Source organism: Motacilla alba, chromosome Z, assembly GCF_015832195.1.
Source record: "Motacilla alba alba isolate MOTALB_02 chromosome Z, Motacilla_alba_V1.0_pri, whole genome shotgun sequence".
Taxonomy (NCBI): Eukaryota; Metazoa; Chordata; class Aves; order Passeriformes; family Motacillidae; genus Motacilla; species Motacilla alba.
The window spans coordinates 60,490,481-60,513,610 of record NC_052046.1 but is presented as its reverse complement, the minus strand read 5'-3'; the positions used below and the strand labels follow the sequence as shown (position 1 = coordinate 60,513,610).

The following is a 23,130-nucleotide window of genomic DNA, read 5'->3' as shown; positions in this document are numbered from 1 at the left end:
TATGGGAAATCATTATTGACAGAAGACTATAGAGAGATTCTGTGCACACTTAAAGGTATTTTGGGTCAGTTATATGGATTAACTTTCTTTTCCTTCCCTGCATCTCAGTCTTCTTCATAACTATTATGATGCTAATACTGTAGTGATGTTCTTTGGGCATGCCCGTTTTTCTTCCCTTTTTAGGGTTTGTGGCAGTAATTTGAGGATTCAGTAGGAATAGTAGCCGCTACTGTGTTCTGCTTGATGAGAATGCATCCAGAGTGACTTACATGGTCTAAGTCTAGGCTCTTGAATTAAACAACTTCTGTATTATTGTATGAAATAACAGGGATTTTAAGCTGTGGTGGACTTTCCAGAGAAGCCTGAATTTGACCTATTTACAGATTTTCATTTTTTTGTAAGCGCCAGCGACAGCAACATGGGGAAGGAGTATTTGCTGCTGGGAGGGGAAGTTGTAATGAGCAACAAGTACATGGAATGCAGAAAATGGTCCAACATCCTTGTTGATTGAATCAGACTGACTGGAACTGCAGAATGGAAAATGAAAGGAGGTTGCTACTGCTTTTTACTTGTAGCTGTTTAAAGTAATGATTAGGCTAATAAAAAGTTGAAATCTCTGTAGAATAACCATTTCCAAACTATGCGGAGGTGGTGTTATGCATGATCACAGAATAGTGCTAAAGTGAGTGTTACTGCCATGTTGTACTAGCAGTGGCATCATCTTTCTGAAGTTAGGAGAAAAGCAATTGCTGAATGAGGTTGTTGCTTTGCCATTGGTCTCTGTTTTTGTCAGCTTTGGGGCATTTTTACAGTATGACCTTATGTAAACAAAAGTTAAGTGATGATGTTTGCAGTTACAAGAAATAACCTGAGATCTCATCTGAAAGAGCCTTAAAAGGGAAATAAACACAATTCAGAAATGTAGTAGTATTAAACAGAGACAGTAATTAAATGGTGCTCATTATGAAGAGTATCAAAAGTTACAAAACTTGCAGTTAAAAAGCAGTTAACAGAATTGACCATTTGTTCTAAAAAATGGTATTCTAAAAAAACAAAACAACTGGAAGAAGGCAACCAAAATCTGGTGGCTTTTTTTAGAAAAGTAACTGGAACTTTAAGTAGGAAGTTGAACTAGATGACCTCCTGCAGCACCTTTCAACCCAAATTATCCTATCCTAGTGCTCCTCTTCTGTTACAGGCTAGTATTTTTCTTGTAACACACCTGCTACTTTTTACCTAGGCTTGCATGCAAATGTTACTACTGTCATTAGGCAAGTACATGGTTATATTTTTTCATTTGACTTAATAGACCTGCTGTTTCAAAGCCTCTAACCATGGCTGTGCACTGATTTTGGTGGGTTCTTTTTGTATTTGTATGTCCCATGGGGTTCTCATAAGAGGCCAGCAGGATGACTAATATGAGTAATACTAGCATGATCTGAGTCAACATTTGAGCTCATGCTTACGCTTGTATTTCTTTACCTTGTTTCAGTTACAATTTCTTTATCAAAAGGTCAATGAGGAGCTTTCTTGAATTTCTGAATATAAGATTTTAGAATTATTCTGTAAGGTAGATCATTCTTCATGCAGATGTGAAAAACCGTACAAAAATATGAATATACAAAGAAGCTTCTTTGTAGTAGTTCTGCTGAAGGAACAGTAATCCACTCTTATTTGCTGTGTACAAGTAGATACTTTCTGCTTCATACTGTGTTCATCTAGAGAGTAGATTGTATGTCTCACTTAAATTGGTTGTGCATGTCAGTACAGTGACAGCTACAAGGTACAAGTGTAAGGTAGATTGTCAGTTGCAACCTCTAAGATGCTCAAAGAAAAAGGGTGATGCCTCATTCAAATGTCAAGCTTTGTGGGTTATGCAGTACTGCATGCATAGAGGTCTTGTTCATGTGGACAATGATAACCCCCATGTGTTATGTAGAATGACTTGCCTAGAAGGCAATTGTCCATCTAATTTTGGTTATGTAGTTACTGTTTCACACAGTCAAAGCTGAATCTTTAAATCTAATTTGCAGGAAAAAACCTGTCCAATCTGGTGCAGGCACCTATTGATTTAAAATCAATAGAAATATTGTCCCTTTCTGAGGTGAGTTGTCTATGCATCTGTCTTTGACAATGACTTCCACAGTAACATTACGTGGTTCCTTTTGTTGTTAGTAGTTGCACATTTCCTTATATTAGGAAGGGAGGTGTTAGTTCTTGCTGCTTAGATTTTCTGTCTTCTTGGTTTTCTTCTGGTTTTGTGTGGTGCTTTTTTTTCAGGGGTGGGGGAAGGGGGGGTATATGTGTATTTTCTTTTTCCTTAGAGTCTTTAGTATTTGTTCATAGCTCATACAAATCTATGAAATAATTCCGGTTTTCTGTGTTTTTTGCAATGTCACAAAAGACAATATTCCAGGTGAATTGAGAACGTTTTCAGAACCTTTCCTCTTTTCATCAGAACACTTTTTCTTGTCTTGTGTGTGCCTGTATTAAACAGAGATTCTGCTGAGCTGCACATCCTGTGAGTGGTTGTTGTGTTTATCTGCTTACATTTGGCTTAAAATTTAATGTCACGTGGGAATAACTGCAAGTTGTTCTTTCAGGGGTATATTATTTTATGTTTGTTGACATCAGACATTATCTGTCTTCTGGTTTTTTTTGCTTGGCTAGCTCTCAGTTTTGATCCTGCTCAAGTCTCATGTAAGCTGGTTATCACCAAAGTTGCTTTTAGGCTAGGACTTTGAAAGTGCTTATATGCTTGCATAAATATGTATGGCGTGGTATTTCTTGCACTGCATGCAGTCCCACATGGGATCTTTTCTGATGTTTACCCCTGTTCTTAATCTATGTGTTGTTCGTGGGGTAAGGTTTTTTATCAACAGTTCAGTGGAGCTGATTTAGCTGGTATTACCTTTATCGTTCTTGTTCTGGCTTGTGTGCCAGAGCAGCTGCAGTAGATTTCAGGACTTAAGAAAGTCTTTAACAGATGTTTTAAGTAGATGGATTTATTATACATGTTCAAAGTATTGTGATTAAAGTTATTAGCATATATAATTAAAACTTTTAAAGTGCTTCTTTATGTAACTTCATTGGTCTCAAGGATTCAGGATTCATTTTTGTAGTATTTAGTGAGAGTAACTATCAAATCAGTTTAAATCAGTTTTTTAGGCCTTTTTTTTGTACAGTCTATATCATCCTGTTCACCAGAAACATTGCAAGAATTTTGAGGGTTTTTTGGTAAGCGGATAATATGTTAGAGGAATAGTGTTAGCGTACAGGTCCAGTATGCTTTAAATGAGTATTTTCCACCTCTGATATCCGTTAGTCTTGTTTGACTGCAAGGATTTCACAGTTATGACAAAAGTGTTCATCACTATTCAGTATGTCATAACACTGGCTATGGCTTGAGTTTCTAGTACTGTCAGATATTTCTAAAGTAAGAAATCTTTTCCTTCTAAATATCCAATGTTGATACATAAACATTCAGTTCCTTTGGTACCCATACTTACCAAACAGTTTTTAGAGGCCTCAGTTATTCAAGTGTGTTGAGACTGGGAGGCCTTTTAATTTCAACATGAAATTATGGGATTACTTGCATGGATTCAGATATGGAGGTTTGGGTTGCAGGTGATGTTTGAGTTATGTATTAGGTAAAATTTGACTGGGAGACTAATGCAAGACCATTTGAGGCAAAGACAATTGGAAAACAAACATTAATTCCTAATGAAGGAGGGGTTTATAAACCAGAGAGAGAGACTTATAAACCATGAAGTCACAAAGATCTAAGAATAAGGTGAAGCTGTAGTTTTATCATGTGTATTAACTGTTCTCTTTGTTCTCAAGACTTTTCTTTTCTTAGCCTTTCACAAACACTGGAATTTGCTGCTTCCTCGGTTGTGTAAACACAGTAGCTTTTTGTAGGGCTGTGCTGTAAACTGTATCACAAGTGACCTAAGTTAAAATTAATTTTTTTGTCTCATTTGGAACAAATGGGAAAGGGAACAGACATGATCACTTCTTGAGCTGGCTTGCAGTGTCAGAGAAAATGTTGTGTAATCACATCCTGGATAACCCCAAAGATGGACTGAGCTACAAAAGAAATGTTGGGTTCCCAGTGGAATTGGAGGGCACTGGATTGCACAAGACCCAGATCCTCAGCTGTGGGCAGTAAAGCTTGTGTTAATCCAACAGCTGGCTCCCAAGAGACAGACTTTGGAACTACTCTAACAACTGTGTAAATAGGTGCACGGGTATCTTTTAATTGCCGCATACCTGGGTCTTCATAAACCTTTGTAACTATGCTCTCTGTCAGGGAGCTTGTGAAAATATACTTCTGGCTGCTTTTCTCCCAACCTGGTTTCTTCAGTTAAAGGTGATTTCAAGGTAGCTGGCTAATATTAGGGCATTTTATTCCTATGTATCTTCTCTTCCCTAAAATTGGAGACTAGCCCACTAAAACCATGTTGTGGACATTGCAAAGAGGGTGAACATGTACTGAATTTCAGTGAGTATTCCATACGCGTGCTTGCAGAAGCTGGGGATAAGCATGTTAGACTTAAGTTTATGATAGCAAGAGTGCAAAACTTAGTAAAACATACAGGCGCTGTGCAAAGTTGATGTGAAAATGAGCTGGAGTCTTCACTTTTCATTGTTATGCATTGGCAGACCTAAAAGCAGTGTGATGAAATAGGTGTACATCAAAGTCGAGAATAAATAAACCAGAGAATTTATTTGGCTGAGGTTTTAATGAGATTACACCAGTATCACTCAGAAACAAATGAATTGGAAGCTAGGTTTGCAATATAGTTGCATGTGTGATTGTAACACATGTAGGTGTACCTGAACTCATTCATATTTCAGTAGTTGGAAGCTACAGCAGCTTAAACCATACAGGACTCCGAAAGTTTCACATGGCTTTTGCTACCCAAGCTGGCACACATGTATTAGCAGTGTTTAGAAGGATATCTTTAGACTGCAGCACCGTTAAGCCGTGCCATAATTTTCTTGGGCTTTGGTATTTTTTCCAGGCCAGGTTTCTTTCCAAAGAGCTCTGCCACTTCCTGAGATTGCTATCATATTGTCCTGATTTCAGCCAAGACAGAGTTAATTTTTCTGCAGCAGCTGTGAGGGGGTGGAGCCTAGACCCATGTGGCAATGTCTAGGTTGTTGTTCTATACCATGCTCTTCATCCTGTTGGAAGTAGGGTGATCTCACTTCTAGAAAGAAGGATGTGGCATCAGGTCAAAAAGAAGTATGGTGGGAAGAGGGAACCTGGGGCCTTTGGGGAGCATTTTGCTTGTAGATCACCCTCTTTTGTACACTTCTGTTATTAATACTGTTGCTGTTACTGTCCATTTTCTTATCTCATTGCTGTTTCCAGTAAATTGTTCTTACATCAGCCTGTAATCTCAACCTTTTGTTTTTTTCACTGGAGTGGGGACATGGAGGGAGCAGCCAGGGTTTCTTTTTAGTGGGAGTACCAAATTGGGAATACCATTCCTAAATCATGGCACTTATCAGTAATTCTGCCAGTGAACCCATAAAGCTGAATTTTAAATTCACTTTGGAATGCAAAAATGTTTTTACTTTGTTTTTTGAAAAAGATGATAGTATTTGTCAATTTTTATGGTGATTCGCTGAATTTTGACACATAATTTTTTCAAACTCTTGAACCTGATGTAAAAAAATTTCAGTAGGTTGATAGTACATGATGTCTCTTCTTGTAGTTTGTTATGCTGTGATGTGTTTGTGCAGTTGTTATGACTATGCAGGGTGGTGAAATAATATTTTTTAGTCAGACTTTTTAGAAGGATATTTGAAGTTTGTCATGACTTGATATTACAGCACATTAACCGCATGCCATAATATGCCAGAAGGCATTGACTGTCTGGTTTCTTATCCTTGCATTAGTCTTGTGGACTGCTCAACCAAATTCTATGGAAGGCCTTTGAGCAGCATTATATTTAGATTTTTTAAAATAATTTGTGCAAATACTGAAAAAGCATTAGTTTTAAACAGCATGTAGGGCACTTGGTGCTTTATGCTGGTGTGTCAAACTACTTTGTTCCCTCTCCGACATCTGTAGTATGTCTTGGGTAAAAAACTCAGTATTATTTTGAGTTGATGCAGCATAGCTTAAATGTTTCTAAGTGAGTGTCTAAAGGGAAGTCGCCTTGAGTGGCTTGCCCTTTATTATGCAGTTAATGGGTTAAATATCTGTGAAGCCCGCAAAAGTGATGGTCCCCTTTCATGCGCAGGGGACATGCAGAATGAAAACAAGAGCATATCATCCCTGATTTTTAGTGGACAAGCAGCTAATAGATAGGAAAAGGATTTCTTTAAATTATTGTTTGTTTTAAAGAAAACTGTTTGGAGGTTACAGTTAAAATTCTGCTAAAGCCTAAATTTAGTTGAATGTTGTAACTTTTAGTTAAAGGCAGATATTGTATGTATAGAACCACAGAATAATCTAGTGAAGCAGGACCTCAGTTGTTTCAAAGTTCTGCATAAAGCAGGGTTAGTAAGGAGGTCATAACAGGTACGAAAGCTGTATCCAGGCAGATCATAAAAATCTCCAAGGATGGAGATAACACATCGACCACTGGACCATCATCTGGATGTCAAACATTCTCTTTATATCCTCTCTGAACGCTTTGTGTTTCAACTGGCTCCTGTTGTCTCTTGTCCTGTGGATGGAAGACAAGAGCTTGGCTCCATCTTTTGAATAACTTCCATGTTGATACTGGGGACTGCCATTAGGCTCCCCCAGTCTCATCCAGGTGGAATTGATCCTGCTTCCTAGTCTGTCCTCACAGGGTCTGTGCTACAGCCTCCAGCTGTGTTGGTGGCCTCTCCTGTGAACTTGTTCCCGTTTGCAAGTGGTTTATTTCTATGTTATGGCAGTAGAATAGGACCTAGATTCAGAATTTTAAATTCAGCTAATATCTGAATATTGGCAGATTTCTAAATAAAGGTCAGGAGAGTAGGTGGCCAGAGACTTTCCAACAACCAAACTGGGAATATATTCTTCTCCCAGTTTGTGTAAAAATAACCATATGATGATGAATGATGATTGATTTAAATCCTTGAAGGACATTGTGACCAGAAACAGGCTGTTCAGCTCATGTAATTGACTGAGCTTTCATTCTTTATTGAACTGCATAGTTTGAAAAATATAGTATGTTTTGATAAGTTTATTTGGTTATATGACTTTCTTTATAAGTATTGTATTTAATAATGTCAACTGTAGTTTTTTCGACAGTTTCCTATGTTTTTGTTACATTTCAATTTTAGAAATGCAGTGTGCTAACAGTAAGTTAAAAAATTACTGTAGTTGAAAACTGTAGCCAATGTGCTTTTTGGCATAATTTAATTAAATAAAATTCAAAGTCTAGATTGAACTCATTAAATTCCATCTCTTCTTACATAAAAATGCACCATAATGTGTCTTGTTTAATTAAAAACATTAGTGCAGAGAACTGTTTGGCTCCTTGAGTGATTAAACACGTGGAACAACAGTTTAAAAAGTAAACGTGCCACATGAATGGTTTATATTAAATGTTCTCTTTAATTTCAGTCATAACTTAAAGAAGATATTTTTAATTTGAATAAATAATTTTTTCTGGCCTTTAGATTGCTGAGTACTTAATTATACATGACATGGATAGAACACATGTATTTATATTTGGGAGTTTGTGGGGTTTTGGTATTTTTTTGTTTTGGAGTTTATTAAATTTTTGTTTTGTGCTTTTTGTTTGTTTGTTTGGTTTTGTTTGGATTTTATTTGTTTTTGTTTGTTTATTTTCTTTTAATTTTCTCTTTGAGTCTCTAAGATTCATGGACTGTTAAACCAGCTGGAACTTTTGGAGTGTTACATTCTTTTGTTTTTGTCAGGTCATTAAACTTCAACCTGTTGGGACCAATGTGTTCTGTTTTACTGCAATGAATGTCTTCTAGAACTGGTTACAAGGATGTGCCAGTGCAGTTTGGTTCTTTCATCAAGCTGGATTCCTCACTGCAAGTTTACAAGTCAAGTTTTAATATTTGCCTTTCTTAACAGTTTCTCTATGATCTCAGTGCATACCAATAAAGTTAATTGTGGAATGCAGATTTCTTCCCTTAAGAAACATAAATATATTGTGGATCATTGTGCCATTTTTTTGCATCATTTAATGACCTCTAAATTTAGATATCATTAATAAGAACTTGTACCAGTGATATTATTTAATAAGAGCTTCTACTAGTGATATTATTTGTGCCTAAAATTCTTCCATTTCTTACTAAGCTTTGCTCTTGTACTTGAGGAGCTAAGTATATATGTAATGTTAGAGTACTTGCCTTGTTTCCACTTCTTTTTGGTTTCTATTGCTATTTAAAGTTCATGTTCCTGACTCTTTTCATATTATAATGGCCTAAATTATTAGACTGCTTTCTTGATTATGAAATATTAAGGGGAAAGAAGAAATTTTAAGAAATCCGGTTGTTAAGCAAAATAACATCTTAATTACTTCCCCTATTAGGCAGAGGTATGTGTTCAGAGGCAGTAAACATGCAGGAATTATCACTATGGTTGAAACTATTATTTATTAAAATATTTAACAATATTTTGTTTACTTCTGGTTAAGAAGAAAATCTAATTTCTCATCTAACAGTTAGTTCTTTATAATACATTACAGTGATTCTAGAACACTTACCTGTTGTTTGGTACACTATGTTTCTTATCTAGACATAATTTCCACTTACTCACTGAGTCTTTAGAGGAAGAAACTGAGCAGACAAAACTGCTGCACATCCTTTTGCTGTCAGGGAATTAAGGTGGTAAATCATTGTCACCAATGACACTTAACAGGAGAAAAAAGAGAAACTAAAGGAAGAAAGTATTAAAGCCTTTGTGGCAAAAACATACAAGATGCAGCAAAAAAGTTAAACGGGCGTGTAGACTCATTTGGTAAGCTCACACAGCAAGTGGTAGGAAAAAAATGTTTGTTTAAATTTTTAATTTGAACTTTCTAATATCAATGATAATGCACCACACACAAGATAACTGTTTTCAACTTACAAATAAAAGAAGACAGTCTAAGTGAAAGACACTGGGATATAATATTATATATATATTATAAAATATATATAAGGTCATAAGCATAATATAACCTTACTGTTTCTAAATGGTTATATTTCTAGTGTTGTAAGAAAAGGAATTTTCCTCTTTTATCTCAACAGCAAAAATACTTCTGCATTCCTTTCTCAGAGTAGTGGAGCGTGAGGTGAATTTACGGGCAGAAGCAGGAACTCAGTAGGATTCTGGAAATAATAGGGGCTTAAAGTAAGGAGAGAGCAAGAATGTAAACAGCTTTGTCTCATCATCCTTCCAAATGTACCTCTGTTCATTACCTTCTTACTATCTCTTTACTCTTCTTTTTCAGATCTTTTCTCTCATGTTCAGCCACATCTCTCCTGTTGAGAGATGCTTTGCTGCTTTCTTACATTTCTTCCTCTCGTCACATTAATGAACAGCCATTAGCTGTTCTGCTCTGAATCGAGTAGGTTTTAAGATTGCTTTCTGATCTTGACAGTAGTCAATATCTGACCTACTTGGAATCAAACTTCATGGCCCACATCTAGCCAAGTATTTTGTCTTTCAGTTTACATTGCTGAAACAACCTTTTGTCTTTCTGGATCTGATGTCCTCAGATTTACTATAGCTGACTCCTCTGTCAAGTTTTGAGTGCCTCTGGAGAGAAAATGCGAAGAAAATAAGATAACCAAAAAGCACTTTAAAGCACATTAAATATGATTAGATTTGCAAGCTGGACTAAGCTATATTAAGATTATCTTTTTGGGGTTGGAAAACTGATTTTCAGTTGGAGGAGAACTGTTGCTGGTTTTGAAGAGGAAATTAGTTTTGATTTGTTAGTGGAAAAAACAAATTTCTTACGAAGAACAGATAGTGAAAAGACTCAGTTCTGTTAGCCTTAGTGGATAAGGGTTTGGTATCTTGATTAGAATTTTTTTTTTATGCATGAGGAAGGAGAAGTATCAGTATTTTGCCTGGAAGGAAAACAGAAACTGCCAGGTTGCTTGGTAGTAGATGAGAACTGATGTTTAGTCTGAATACAAGGATAATGGTAGGAAGTCAAAATGTGTTACAAATGAGGGAAAGGAAACACAGATGACAGGTAATTAAGGTGCAAGAAACCCTGAAATTAGTTCAGTTGGTTAGAGCATGACACTAGTATTGCTGAGCTTGTGGGTTCAATCCCCAGACAGGCCATTCACTGAAGACTTGGGCTCAGTCATCCCTGTGGGTCCTTTCCAACTTAATGATTCTTAAAGTTACAAGTGTCCTTGCTTCTTTGTCTGTGAAGTGTCACAAAAGTGAACTGCATGTTCTCTGGAGGTGTGGGTAGATTAGTGGTTCTGTGTGGAAATAGAAATGGATGCAAATCCTTGTATATCTTGTTAACTTTAACTGTTACTGCACATGTTTAATTATTCCATAGTAGTAACTATTGGAAAGTACTGTGTAATGTCAAATTTCAGTGAGGCTGCTGTATTGGCAGTGAAGAGGTCCTTTGTGATAAGACTTTGGAAATGCTCTTTTATAACCTCAGTATAGACAATTGATCTAGGAAAAAAATGATCATCTGATAGTGTTGGAAGCAGGCATTCATGCTGTCTGCAAGTGTTTTACTCAGTTTTGATTCCCTATGGTTGAGAGTCAGACACTCTGGCTGTATGTGAGCATTAAATATTTCCTAATTGAAGCTAAAATTTTCTCTGAACTAGTGTTCATTTCTTCAGAAAATACTGTATCTTACATGTGTGTGCACGCATTCCTTACTACTTTTTCACCAGTACCTTTATAGTTTCCTGGTAGGGGAATAAGCAGAAATATGTATTTCAGTCTAAAATTCTCAGTGTCTATAACTCTAACATCATCCTTTCATTTTTTAGGCCATGTGATGGAATAAATCTTTTATTTATGACACCTCCATCTACTGGCACAGATCATGTACAGGATTGGTTTTGCAATTACAGTTTGTGATCTCTTGTTTCCTGTTTGTTCCTACATTTATTTTAAAGTTTTGTTTTATCTGTAATGGATGAGGTCCTTTTGAAATCATAATTAAAATATTGGATCACAGTACTTATTCACTGGGTAAATTGCTACATAATATAACTGTTTGTTACTGAAACAATGACATACTCATAAATACAGTGCTGTAAATACAATATTTACTGTAAAATGTTATACAATTCTGTTGTTTTTATGAGAGGGAATCTTTAATAGGGTATCATTGCATATGTACATAACATTAGTCATTCTGTATTTTAAATTATGACGTGCTTCTATTTCATAGAATATTGAAGTCACTTCTAGGTAATTATTAGAATTTCATATGCTTTCCAAATGTGATAGAACATTTTAAATGTATATGGCTAATGCTACTGTTTCTGCTAGTTTCAAAACATTTGAAAAGTACTCTTGATGTTCAGCAAGTAGATCATCAAAATGCTGCTGTTGGACTAGTTCACACAAAGTCTGGCTTTAGCAAATCTCATTATATGATTACAGCCGTACTTAAAGCGTTAAATTGTGTGTACAAGTAATGAAAGAAATGGCAGGTCAGCTGTGGATTACACAGACTATGTGGGAGTGTCAGTTTGGTAGTTTGTGTGTCTTTTCATCTTTGTCCTTGTAACCTGAAAATCCTGGTTGACTTAAGAACATCATGTTTACTGTCAAGGCTACTATGATAAGAAAGCCATTTATTTGGAACAGATGCATGGTATGTAGACTCGATAACAACAGCACATCATCTGACATATGCAATGGTGTGTTTCTTTCACACAAAAAACCAGAAGATGGGGAAAAAAAACCCTTATGTAATTTTTAGCTCATCAATAGTGCTCAAACTTATGAAATTGGTAATCTAAACTTCATCCCAGGCAGAAATGAAGTAATTTGCAGTGCAGAAGTAAGAGAAAATTGGCAGTCTTTGTGGCAATACTACCTGTAGTGATTACATGAAAATGACTTTTCTAGAACCTTTTTCTACATATATTTCCTTGTATATTCTAGGGTTTATATAAGTTTTTAACTTGTTTCCCCACTAGAAGACACTCTTTGAGTGTGGCCTGTTTGCAGATAATTGATAATTTCTACTTGCAATGAATTATTTAAAATTACTGACTTGAGAGCCGTTGCACAAGAAGACGTGGAAGATTATCAACTCCGAAAGCAACTTGTATGCTCTTGAGTGATAAAGAAATGAAATACTGGGGAGAGCTGGCTCTTTTGTCTTCTACCAAAAGGAAAAAAACCCAAACCTGTCAAAGGGGCAGAACCAGTTCATTTGAGGAGTCCAGCTGCTAGGAAAGGAAGGAGGAAATAGGAAATAGAGAATGCCCTGAATAAACAAAGGAAAAGGAACTTAAAATGGGGAACTTTTACAAAATACAGAATAGATCAGGGGTATAGAGTAAAGTGGAAAGAAGAAAAATGGGTTTCTTTTTCTCCTCCTTTTTTACTTCTGTCTTTTTCAGGGCAGGGGATTGTGATGCATAAAAGAGAAGGGAGAAACAAAACCAGAAGAAAAAATGGAAGGGAATTTAGCTGCCAGCATAATTATAGTTCCGCTGGGCTAAAGGCTCAGCTTGAGAAGTATTTAGAGGTTTTGAAGGACCAGTACTGGCAATATATTTGCATTTGTGTGGTGAGGGGAAAAATATTTAACCACTTGTCCAAGTCAAGCTACTGCATTGAAAAAGCTTCTGAAGGGCCAGTAAGGCAGCCCTCAGTAGCTGAACAAAGGCAGTACAGAAAGGACTGATTAAGAGTGCAACTACAGCTCTAGGAAGGCAGTTGGACTGCATATGGTACTGCTTTGGATTTGTAAAAGTAAAATGATGTAATGATATTTAATCTGGTTTGGTCACAGTGAAGAACACCCTTGTTTCAATAACATGTTCATTCACCAGGATGTGAGCTCTGGTGCACGAAGCCTTTGTCTGCCTAGTTGGTACCTCCTGTATTATTGAGTTGGCAAAAGTTTCCTACCTAGCCTGTCAGTTAGTCACAAACACACAGAAGCAGAGTGAAAAAGAAGACAACCATACAAGTGTTTCTGTGTTTGTTTGGTTATAGAGTAGAATTGCTAATACGGTGAAGTAGGCAGCATTAATAGGAAGGGGTTTGGCAAGGCTGAGATGAGAAGGTATGTGGAAGCTTGCTGTCACTCTTACCAACATCTCCTACACACAGGAGGACTGAGGCCCTTGAGCAGAAAACAGTGAGGTGAGAGGGGGGTTAAAAGTTTGGAGAACTGACACTTTCTTCTATCTTAAAGGCCTAGCAGGCACATTGTTGAAGAGCTCCATGAGATGGGGTTTTCAGTGCTGCAATGATCCTCTTTTGACTGAGTTATAGGACAACTGAATTAACTGGAGTTGAGTACCATGGGTGAAGAATGCCAGTAGATTTTTAATTTGTCATGGTTTTATTTCTAGTACTTCTGCTGCAGTGAGAAGGGGTGGGAATTAGACTGACATCATTACACCTAGTTACTCAGTATTGTTACAGTACTTGAAGTAGTTTGAAGAAATACTGTTCCAGAGGTGCAACATATAGGTGGCTTTCATCAAGGGAAGGATTCTGTTATTTGATTACATTCACTATAATACAAGGTCCCTAAAATACTAAGAATGAAAGAATAGTCATCACTGGAAATGTGCTTACAGCCATTGAAGTGGGTTTTAAGGAAACGTTTTGAAGTGCTTTTAAAGAGGATCTGCATCTGGATCACTTTTTTTTTTTTTTCATATTTTCTCTGCCAAGTTAAAAATAACCAGACACCTATATGTAAAAATTCAGTATTATCACTAGAAACCTGGTTTTTGATCTTTTGGGATTCAAGTTGAAATTTACATTAGATTAATATGCATAAAGCAAGTCAACAACCAAGCATGTTAGACTCCATAATCTTACTGAGATGCAACTTGTTTAATTTGAGGTTTTCTTGGTTTTGGTGGGGGTTTTGTTTGTTTGTTTGTTTGGGGGTTTTTGTTTGGTTTTTTTTGGTTTTTTGTTTGTTTTTTGTTTTGGTTTTTGTGTGTTTGGTTTTTTTGTTTTGGTTTTTTGTTTTGTTTTGTTTTTTCTATGAGGATTCAGATACTATATCTCTTCTTGGGCTCTCAGTCAAAGCTTTGTGAAATCAGCAAAATTTAATTGAATTCATTTGAATTAAACCATTTTCATTTTGAAGTATGTGAATGAGATACAAATTTGAGTAATATGTGACTTAGGTAGTTGCTTAATAAAACAAAGCAGGCTTTATGTGTTATCTTTTTATTTAGATTGATTTCTGAATATTGCTGAGGTAAGTAGGCTACTAAAAGGTCATTGTTCTAGATAAAATATAAGATGGAGCATTATGGAGGCCACCACCATTTAGCACCTACTGGATTTGTTACTTGGACAGTATTTCTATGTGGCAGGTCCTGTTTATTGTTAAAACCTGGAAGTTCTTGGTCTAAGTTTAACAATCTTCTGTGTCCCAGAACTCTCTTGCAATGTAAGCTAAATGTTGAGAAGAGGTATGGGAAAACTCCAGTGTTCATTTCCACTTGAAACTTCTAAAGATAATGGCGGACTAGAGGCTGGAGGACAGGCAGTGGTCAGCATGAAAGATGTGATAGTCCTTGCTTGTATTCATTGGCAGACTGGGTTGCCGAGACATTCTTTATTGTAGTTGCAAGGGAAGAAAAACCTTTAATCTCCAAACATTTTGCAGTTAGTAACATCTCTTCCATGCTAAAATGGGTTGTCTGAATTTTTTTTTGTCTAATTGACATTACTTGCTGGTTGATGTAATCATCCCACGATGTATCTTAGTTTAAAAGAAAAGCAAAAAACAACCAAGTTCTTTTCTATCTTTATGCAGAACCCAGAAAAAAACTATTTATTTTCAGGAATCAGTCTGCATCTGTGTGTAGGTTTTTTTCCCTATTTACAGTTTGAGTTCATTGGTCATTGGTGTTACTTGGAGAACTACTTTCTTTAATGTAGTCTTGCAAAGTCTATTGTAGAGTATTATGAAATATCCTTCAAGTTTGGGGAAAGGAGTTCTCTCATTTTAAAGTTTGGTCTGCACTGCTTGGGAATAAAATCATGTTAGATCAAAGAAACTTCAAATTGAACCAGCTACTTTGTGTTTGTTTTTGTTGCACAGCGAAGTTTCTATATAAAAGTAGAATTTTGGATTACTCTTACTTCTTTCATATGCAGATCTTGCAATTGTTTAACTGACTTTTGCAAGTTAGAAACTCTTCCAGCAAGTTAGTGATTGTATCAAGTATGTACAACTTTAACAGACAGCAAATGTTTATGAATGATAGCTTTATTCTTTGATGTAGTCCTGAATTTTTGCAGTTGTTAAGTATTTTTAGATTTGTAATTAATTGTCTAGATAGTCTTTAAACTAGAGTAATCCTAAATAAATGCAGAAACTATAAAACCATACTTCTGTTTTGGATTTCAGCCAGGTTGTATGTAAGGTCTCCACCCACGATGATTAAGTCCTGTATATATTTGAAGTATATAAGTAAAATTGAATGTGCCTAATGTTTATTGTATGTGTGTATGTATAAAGAACATGTAATCTGCTCCATATATATAGGTAGTGATTACAAGATGTGTTTTCTGCTCAATTACATTGAAAATTTATATTCAATTCAGATCTCACTATACCAGGAGTTACTGTGATTACTACTCAGGGCATGCTCAGTTATTTCCCAAGTGTAGCCTGCATTTTTCTTGAGTATCTAACTTAACACTGATATCATTAAAATGTATGTCTTTTAAAAGAAAGTTCTATTTGAAAGGCTTCTATCTAACTTTGTCTGATTGTGATTCCAGTTCAAAGCTTCTTAATACTAGATCATTCCAACATTGGCATGCTGGAAAAAGATCAGTGAAGTACTGCCAAAGATAAATACAGCTGTAGTACATGTACTACATGTACTGTGGGCTGAGGGAATTGTGTATTTTCATTTGGAGAAGTCTAAGGAGACATCAGTTTGTTGTCTTCAGCTACCTGAAGGGAGGCTATAAAAAATATGGAGTTGAACTTTCTCTTGAAGGCACAGGGTGTTTGGATGAGAGAAAGCAAACACAAGGAGGATGGGAAATTTTTGTTAGGTATTAAGGAAATCTTTTTTAGCAGGAGGACATTCAAACACTGGAACGAACTGTTCAGAGAGGTTATGAAATATTCACCTCTGAGCCTGGTATAAATTTTGCTTTATAGGCTTTGAGCTTGGTTTAATTTGACCCTGCTTTGAGCAGGGATAACAAACCAAATGGCCACCATAAGTACCTTCCAACTATAATTATAATAATAATCATTAATAATAATAATAACAATAATATCAATATTATTATATTTTTCGCTTTCTCATGTAATAATTGTGACTTTCAGTTTTGTTGCTGTGTAAGAATGGTGTATTGTTTCACACCAAAGAAGGTATTTGCTTAAATTGCACCTGTGTATGAATAATCATAATGCTGGGGTAAATAGTATTGCTTGGTTTTGATTCCCTTTTGCTTATTACTTTGAGATTCTAATTAGTGTGTCTAACAACCTTTCTAAAGTGCGAGTTTTTTCTTGTTTCTGAACTTGGAATGCAATGGGATATTAAATCTAAATCCCTGCAAATGTCTGCTGAACCTATACGGATATTTGTGGTTAAATTAAATGCCTCACTAAGTAGAAAGTATGCTCATGGCTTTTTTTTTCTGTATGAAACCTTTTATTTTCAGATTTTCTTTGAGTATCTTTCTAAGAAAATAGAAGTTTTCAGCTACAAACTAGCTTTTTCTTAACTCTGCTGGTTTTTCTGCGTATTTAGAGAAACTTCTGTTTTCTGTGGTGCATTTTCAAGTAGGATGCATTTTCACATCAGTGTATGGCAGTTAGAGTGGAGCATGTTCCCATACATGTCTCTGCATCTGTGCTAGCAATCCTTTGTTTTTAGAGTGAAAAAAATGCAGAAAACGTCAGCAAATGCTGAAAACTTTTGAATAGTACTAACTGAAACTGGTTTACTGAATGTTGTCCCAGTACAAAGACAACTGCTAAGCAGGTAGGGAGCAATTAGGAATACCAGGTGAAATGGAGAATTAGACTTTAGCTTTCCAGAATTTCACAGATTTAAGCTAATGTGAAACCACTGTACTCAAAAACTAGACTGCACTAATTATATAATAAATACATAATTATACAAAATAACACATAATCTTAGATTTTGGTGATGTTACCAGCAGTGTGGCTGGTTTTGTAGGCACTGATAGTTGAGCTGCTTGTTAAGCTCTGAACATAGCTCTCTTATAGGCAATTTTTTAAGTACATGCTCTTGGTTCACTGAACTTTTATTTCTTTGGCATGTTTATAGAATAGGTATCTTGTACAGTTTCTCTAGTTTCTAGTGGGGTTTAAATGGTAAATGTATCTGTTTATGTACCGAAAAATAGCATGTAGAAGAGTTAATTGGAAAGTTGAGAACTGAAGTGAGGTTTCTTTGGACTTCATCAATTATGTGTTGATCCCTCATGTATTCAAAAGATTTCGTTTGAATTTGCAGTAATGTTAACACTTGCTTCTCCTGCCTTCACAGTTTTGCCAGCAGTTCAAGTAGTAGTGTAAATTGTGTTGATTTCAGTAGTCCAAATTGTGTTGGTGTTTTTTGAAGTGCCACTTTCATATAAGAACTTTTCCAGAACTTTTCATAACTGCATTATTCTTATGTATTGCCAGGAGGCCTACCACCTTTATATGAGAATTGAACTAGTGTGTTTGTGTGGGTTCAGTTCTCTTGTGGTCTGTCAGTCCATGTGTGTACCAATCTGCATATCTTATATCTTACACTGTTAATTAAATGCTGCCCCTGCTGCTGTTCCAGAAGGTCTGTATTGACTGGTGCCTCATTTGAGAGGCAGGCTTTCCAGTTCATGCAGCTCTCTCTGCTGGTCAGCCTGTATAATCAGTTATGCCTCAATAAAAGCACTGCCAGGATTTTTCCGTTAGTGTATGTCTGTATTTTCTTACTGAAGGGTCAGGAGGCTTCATTGGAGAAGGTCAGTTGCCTTCCTCCTCAAGTCCTTTAAAGATCTCTAGATAATTAACTTAGGTAGTTCTGCCTCACCCCATGCTGTATTCCTGTGTGACTCATTGTCCTTGCCAAATGGATTTGCAGTCCTGCCTAATTTTGCTGTTGTAATCTGTGTCTTTCCTGGGAGCAAAACGGCCTGCATTCTTTCTTTTCCTTTCTTGCCCTGTTTCCCAGTTATATTAGTATAGAATTGTTATTTTATGATGACTTGTCTGTCCTAGGTCATGCAACGACTGTTCATATATGTATTTTTTCTTGTCTGAAAATACCTATCAGATGCGCTGCTTTGAGTTTGCTTTATTTCCTTGGAAGTTGACTTAATGAGTGACTGATCATGATTATCTGTCTTTTTAAGTTATTAAGTTACTCTGATTCCCTTCACCTTTTGGGTCATAGAAGAAGAGTGTTAGTGGGATGGGAGAAAGAAGGAAACTGTAGCAAGTGACAAGAAGAGGTGGAGAAAGGAAACAGAAGAAATTACATGGAAATGAGGATTGAGTGTTGTTGAGGTTAACGATTTGGGGAGAAAAAGGTCAGACTTTTAAACTTAATTCTAGGACCTTAATATCTTCTGGTCTGATGATTTTCATGTCTGAAGGGACAAGCACTTGTATAATTTTTCATAGAGTCATAGAATTGCTAAGACTGGAAAAGATCTCTGGGATTGTGTACTACCATTAACCTAGTACACTATGTTCACCATTAAATGATATCCCTCTGTGCCACATCCATATGCCTTTTGAGCACTTCCAGGGATGGTGATTCCACCACCTCCATCAGCAGCCTGTTCCAATGCCTGACTACCCTTTAAGTGAAGAGATTTTTCCCAATATCCAATCTAAATCTCCCCATGTACAGCTTAAGGCCATTTCTTTTTGTTCTGTCACTTAATACCTGGAAGAAGATTATAAAACCCCCCCTGCTCACTATGACCTTCTTTCAGGTAGTTGTAGAGAGGAAGGTGGTTGTTTTCAGATGTTGCTTGTAAATATCACAAAGCTGTTTTTTAAAAAATTCATCTTAGTTTAAAATATTTGTGAATCTTGGATCACTATGAAACTACCCTGTTGTGGGCTTCTTCCGCTCTTAGGCTCTTTTCTGGGCACTTACTCTTGACTGCCACTGGAACTAGGTGGGCCTTTGGTCTCATCCTGTATGCTTGTTCTGAAACAAGTGAACCAACAAATGGCCTGGAAAACATGTACCGAGAGAGGTTTAACTCTCAAAATCAATTTGCCTGTTATAGTTTAGGTAGAGAAAAAATACAAGTAACAGAATTGTTTCATGGGCAGTTGAAAATTATTCTAAAAATTAGTCATACAATGCACTAAACAATGGCAGTAGCTGAGAAAAGACACAGGCTCAAAAAGTGTTTAAAGTTATAAGGTCCACAGTGGGTCATCTGGTCCAACTCTGCTCAAGCAGGGCCATTGCAGAGCACATGGCATAGGATTGTGTCCAGACAGTTCTTGGATCTCTCCAGTAAGGAACACTCCACAGCCTTTCTTTCTGGACAATCTGTTCCAATGCAGTCATCTGTACAGTAAAGAAATTAATCCTTGTATCCAGGTAGAACTTCTGTTGCTGTTACTGTTTGTTTTGTTATCTCATTGCTGTTTCCAGTAAGTTATTCTTATCTCAACCTGTGCTTTTCACCTTTTGTGTCTCCAGTTCTCAACTCCATCCTGCCTGAGTGGGAAGGGAAGATCTAGCAAGTTGGTTTGGGAGAGTACTGGTGGGGGCACTGAACTGAGGAGTGCCATTCCTTAACCACAACAGATGTTTAGAAAAGAAAAAGATGACTAAGTACATCTTGTTAGCTTTGTGTGCGTTAAGTCAAAGCCCCCCCAAAGTGTCTGTAAATGTATTTTCATAAATAAGTAAAAAAACCTTAATTGCTGTTGCTAAATTCTCTAGAGATTTCAAAAGTGGAGTTGGATTTACAGGTGTCACAATTTGTTAGTTAGCAGTTTGAGGAGAAGAAGGAGGGAATGCTTCATACAGCTGAAAGAAACAGAAGGGGTAGACTAAGAAAAAAATGTTTCATAACTAGTGAGTGTGAAGAATTAAGCTGTATTTTCACTGCTCGGTAGTTACAGCAGGATGTAGGTGTTCCAGAAATACTTACTGGTACACTTTCATTGTAGAAGTAACAGTAGCAGCTTAGAGCACTAGGATCAGGAGACGTGAAAGACCAGGGAGTGATGAAGAAAGGGCGTAATTAGGAACTCAGGTGTTGAATCAAGAAAGTTCCCTGTTCTGTATTCAGAAAAGAAGGAGGAAAGGAATGCAGTTAAGCAAAGGCTGCAGTGCAAAATGCATGCAACAAGATTCCTTTTGATGTTGTGTCTGTCCAAAAAATATGGCCCATATTTATTAGCTTTGTTGTCAAGTTGAAATTTTCACATAGTTTAAAATTATATGACCATAAGCACTAAATAATTTTTCTCATACTGTCTACGCTAGTAAAGAATATCAGTCTGTAGAAGTTTTGTTGAAAGCTGTTGTATTGTGGTATGTCTTCAGTGGGCACTGGGCTTCAAGCAACCACTGCAAGCAAAGTCCAAGGAAGTATCAAGTAGTAGTAAGAAGAAACTTGGTAGGCTTCACTTTGTCAGTTTCTTTTCCTGTTCAGTAGACAGTTGAATCTGGGCAGTAGTCGATAAGAAATTTATGTCACATACTGGTACTAAAGGGAAATTAAGTTTTTTAAACTAATCACCTTGGTAGTCTAGGGAAATTTAATAATCACAAAATCATTTGTGATAAACTATTTCTTGCTGTGATACTGATCACAAAGCAAATACTTCACCAGTTGTAGAACTGTGTACTATTTACAAGGAAAACTTAAAAAGCTTCTATGATATAGAAGCTATATATATATATATATATATATATATATAGGCAAGTACTTGAAGTAGAAAAGGAGTTATTTTTATTTTAATTATTTTGAAAATCTGAAAGAAAGCAAACTATCTTAAAGGCAGACCTATCTCTAATTTCCCATAAATTCATCATATATGTTATGATAATTGTATGTAAAAGAGCTGAGGGAAGGAGATGTACTGCAAGTGTGTTTAATTAATTTTGATGGCTGAATAGATAAAACATGCACGAACATCCACATGCACATTGTGGGAGGGTTTGTTGTGTGTTCGATGTAATACAGCCCTTTTCAAACTTAAATGAATAGGATGACTGAGAAATCACGTTGTAGAAGGACCAATATTAACTTAGCATTGACAGGTGAGAATCAGCTAATTGTGTTGCTCTTGCTTTTAGTGCTTCTGAGCATCTAGGTTTGTTCCTCTGCAGTCTGTGCTTTGACCTCTTCAACTTCTGTATGGCTGCACAGCCTTCAGACTCACATTACAAAAACAAGGTGTTGGGGTGAAAGCTGTGATAAGACACAAAGAAATGACAAACTGCTTCAGAAGCTGTTGAGAGCTGTCCTTCAAGACCACCAGTGCTTCATTAGAGCATTGAAACTTGTAGTAGTGATTTTTTCTTTTTTTGACGAGAGAAGAAATTGGCTGGCATGGATGTATTTCATAAACCAGTGTTATTAAAGCCGGCACGACTTGCTGAAGCCTCTTCACCAACCTGTTAGACTGGGTGTTTTAAAAGCTCTGTAGAAAAACTATGTACTTTCCTTCCAGGAGGAAGCAAAACTGGTTTATCTAAGATGTTTGCACAGACTACCCAAGAAAAATTTGAACAGGTGTGAAATTCATACCTGTGAGTTTGTGGACTATGCAGAACTATTCCTTCAATTCTATTTTGTATGTACTTGTGAGAAAGCCAGATGTTTGTAGTTATTTGTTTCGTTCATTGTATGTTCCAGGTAGTAAGGAAATAGCATAGCTACTTTGTTCTCTCTCCATTCTTTTTGAGAGTGGCAGATTAGAGATTACTCAAATGGAACCACAGGATTAGAGCTGCTTTGTTCTTCTGGAGGATTGTGTTGTTTACAGGTATTTACTGTTCTGGTTTCTTTCAGTAAGGCTAGTTGGCTCTGCAACAGGTAACATTTACCAGTAGTTGAGACTGATTTATTCTGTCATTAGGAGCATGCAAAGCATGCTATAGAGACATAGAATCATAAAAGTTGGAAAATACCTCCAAGATAAGTCCAGCATTTGACTGAACACCACCATGCCCACTAAAACCATAACATAAAGTGCTATGTCTGCTCCTTTGAACTCCTCCAGGGGTGGTGAATCCACCATTTCATGAGCAGCCTATTCCAATGCTTAACCACTCTTCCAGTGAAGAATTTTTTTCATTCTATCCAACCTGAACCTCTCTTTGCACAACTTGAGTCATTTTCCCTTGTCCTGTCCCTTGTTACTTGGGAGAAGTTACACCCCATTTCAACAACCTCCTTTGAGAGGTTATAGCAGATATAGAGACTGATAAGGTCACCCCTGAGCCTCCTTTTTCCCATGCTGAACAATCTCAGCTCCCTCAGCTACTCCCCACAAGATTTATGCTCCAGACCCTTCACCAATTCCTTTGCCCTTCTCTGGACATGCTCCAGCACCTCAATGTCCTTGTCATAAGGGGGCCAATACTGACCACAGGATTCAAGGTGTGGCTTCACCAGTGCCAAGTACAGGGGACAATCTGTGCCTTGGTCCAGCTGGTACCTTGCCTCTTGTGCCATGGCAGCTGAAGTTCATTAAGAAAAAGCAGTCACTTCTACTGGTGTTTTTTCTCACCCCACAATGGGAAGATTAAAATAGTGATTTGAACATCTGTTTTAACTTGGTCTTGCTCAAGGGCTCTATTGAAAGACTCCGTAAACCTTCTCCTTTTTGTTTTTTTCCCCCAAATTAACTCCTGTAGTCTTTGGGGTTTTTTTGCCCCCCCCTTTCCTCCCCCCCCCGCCTTAAGGTATTTACTCCTGCTTCCTTTCATTTTATGTCAGTTTAACATACGATTTTTGTAGGTTTCATTTGT

The 23,130-nt window shown here is 36.7% G+C and overlaps 1 protein-coding gene across 18 annotated transcripts in view; it reads left to right on the top strand.

The window, feature by feature from the left end:
• Positions 1-23,130, top strand: part of JAK2 (Janus kinase 2) — an 87,696-nt gene that overhangs the window by 1,081 nt on the left and 63,485 nt on the right. The window lies entirely within an intron of this gene.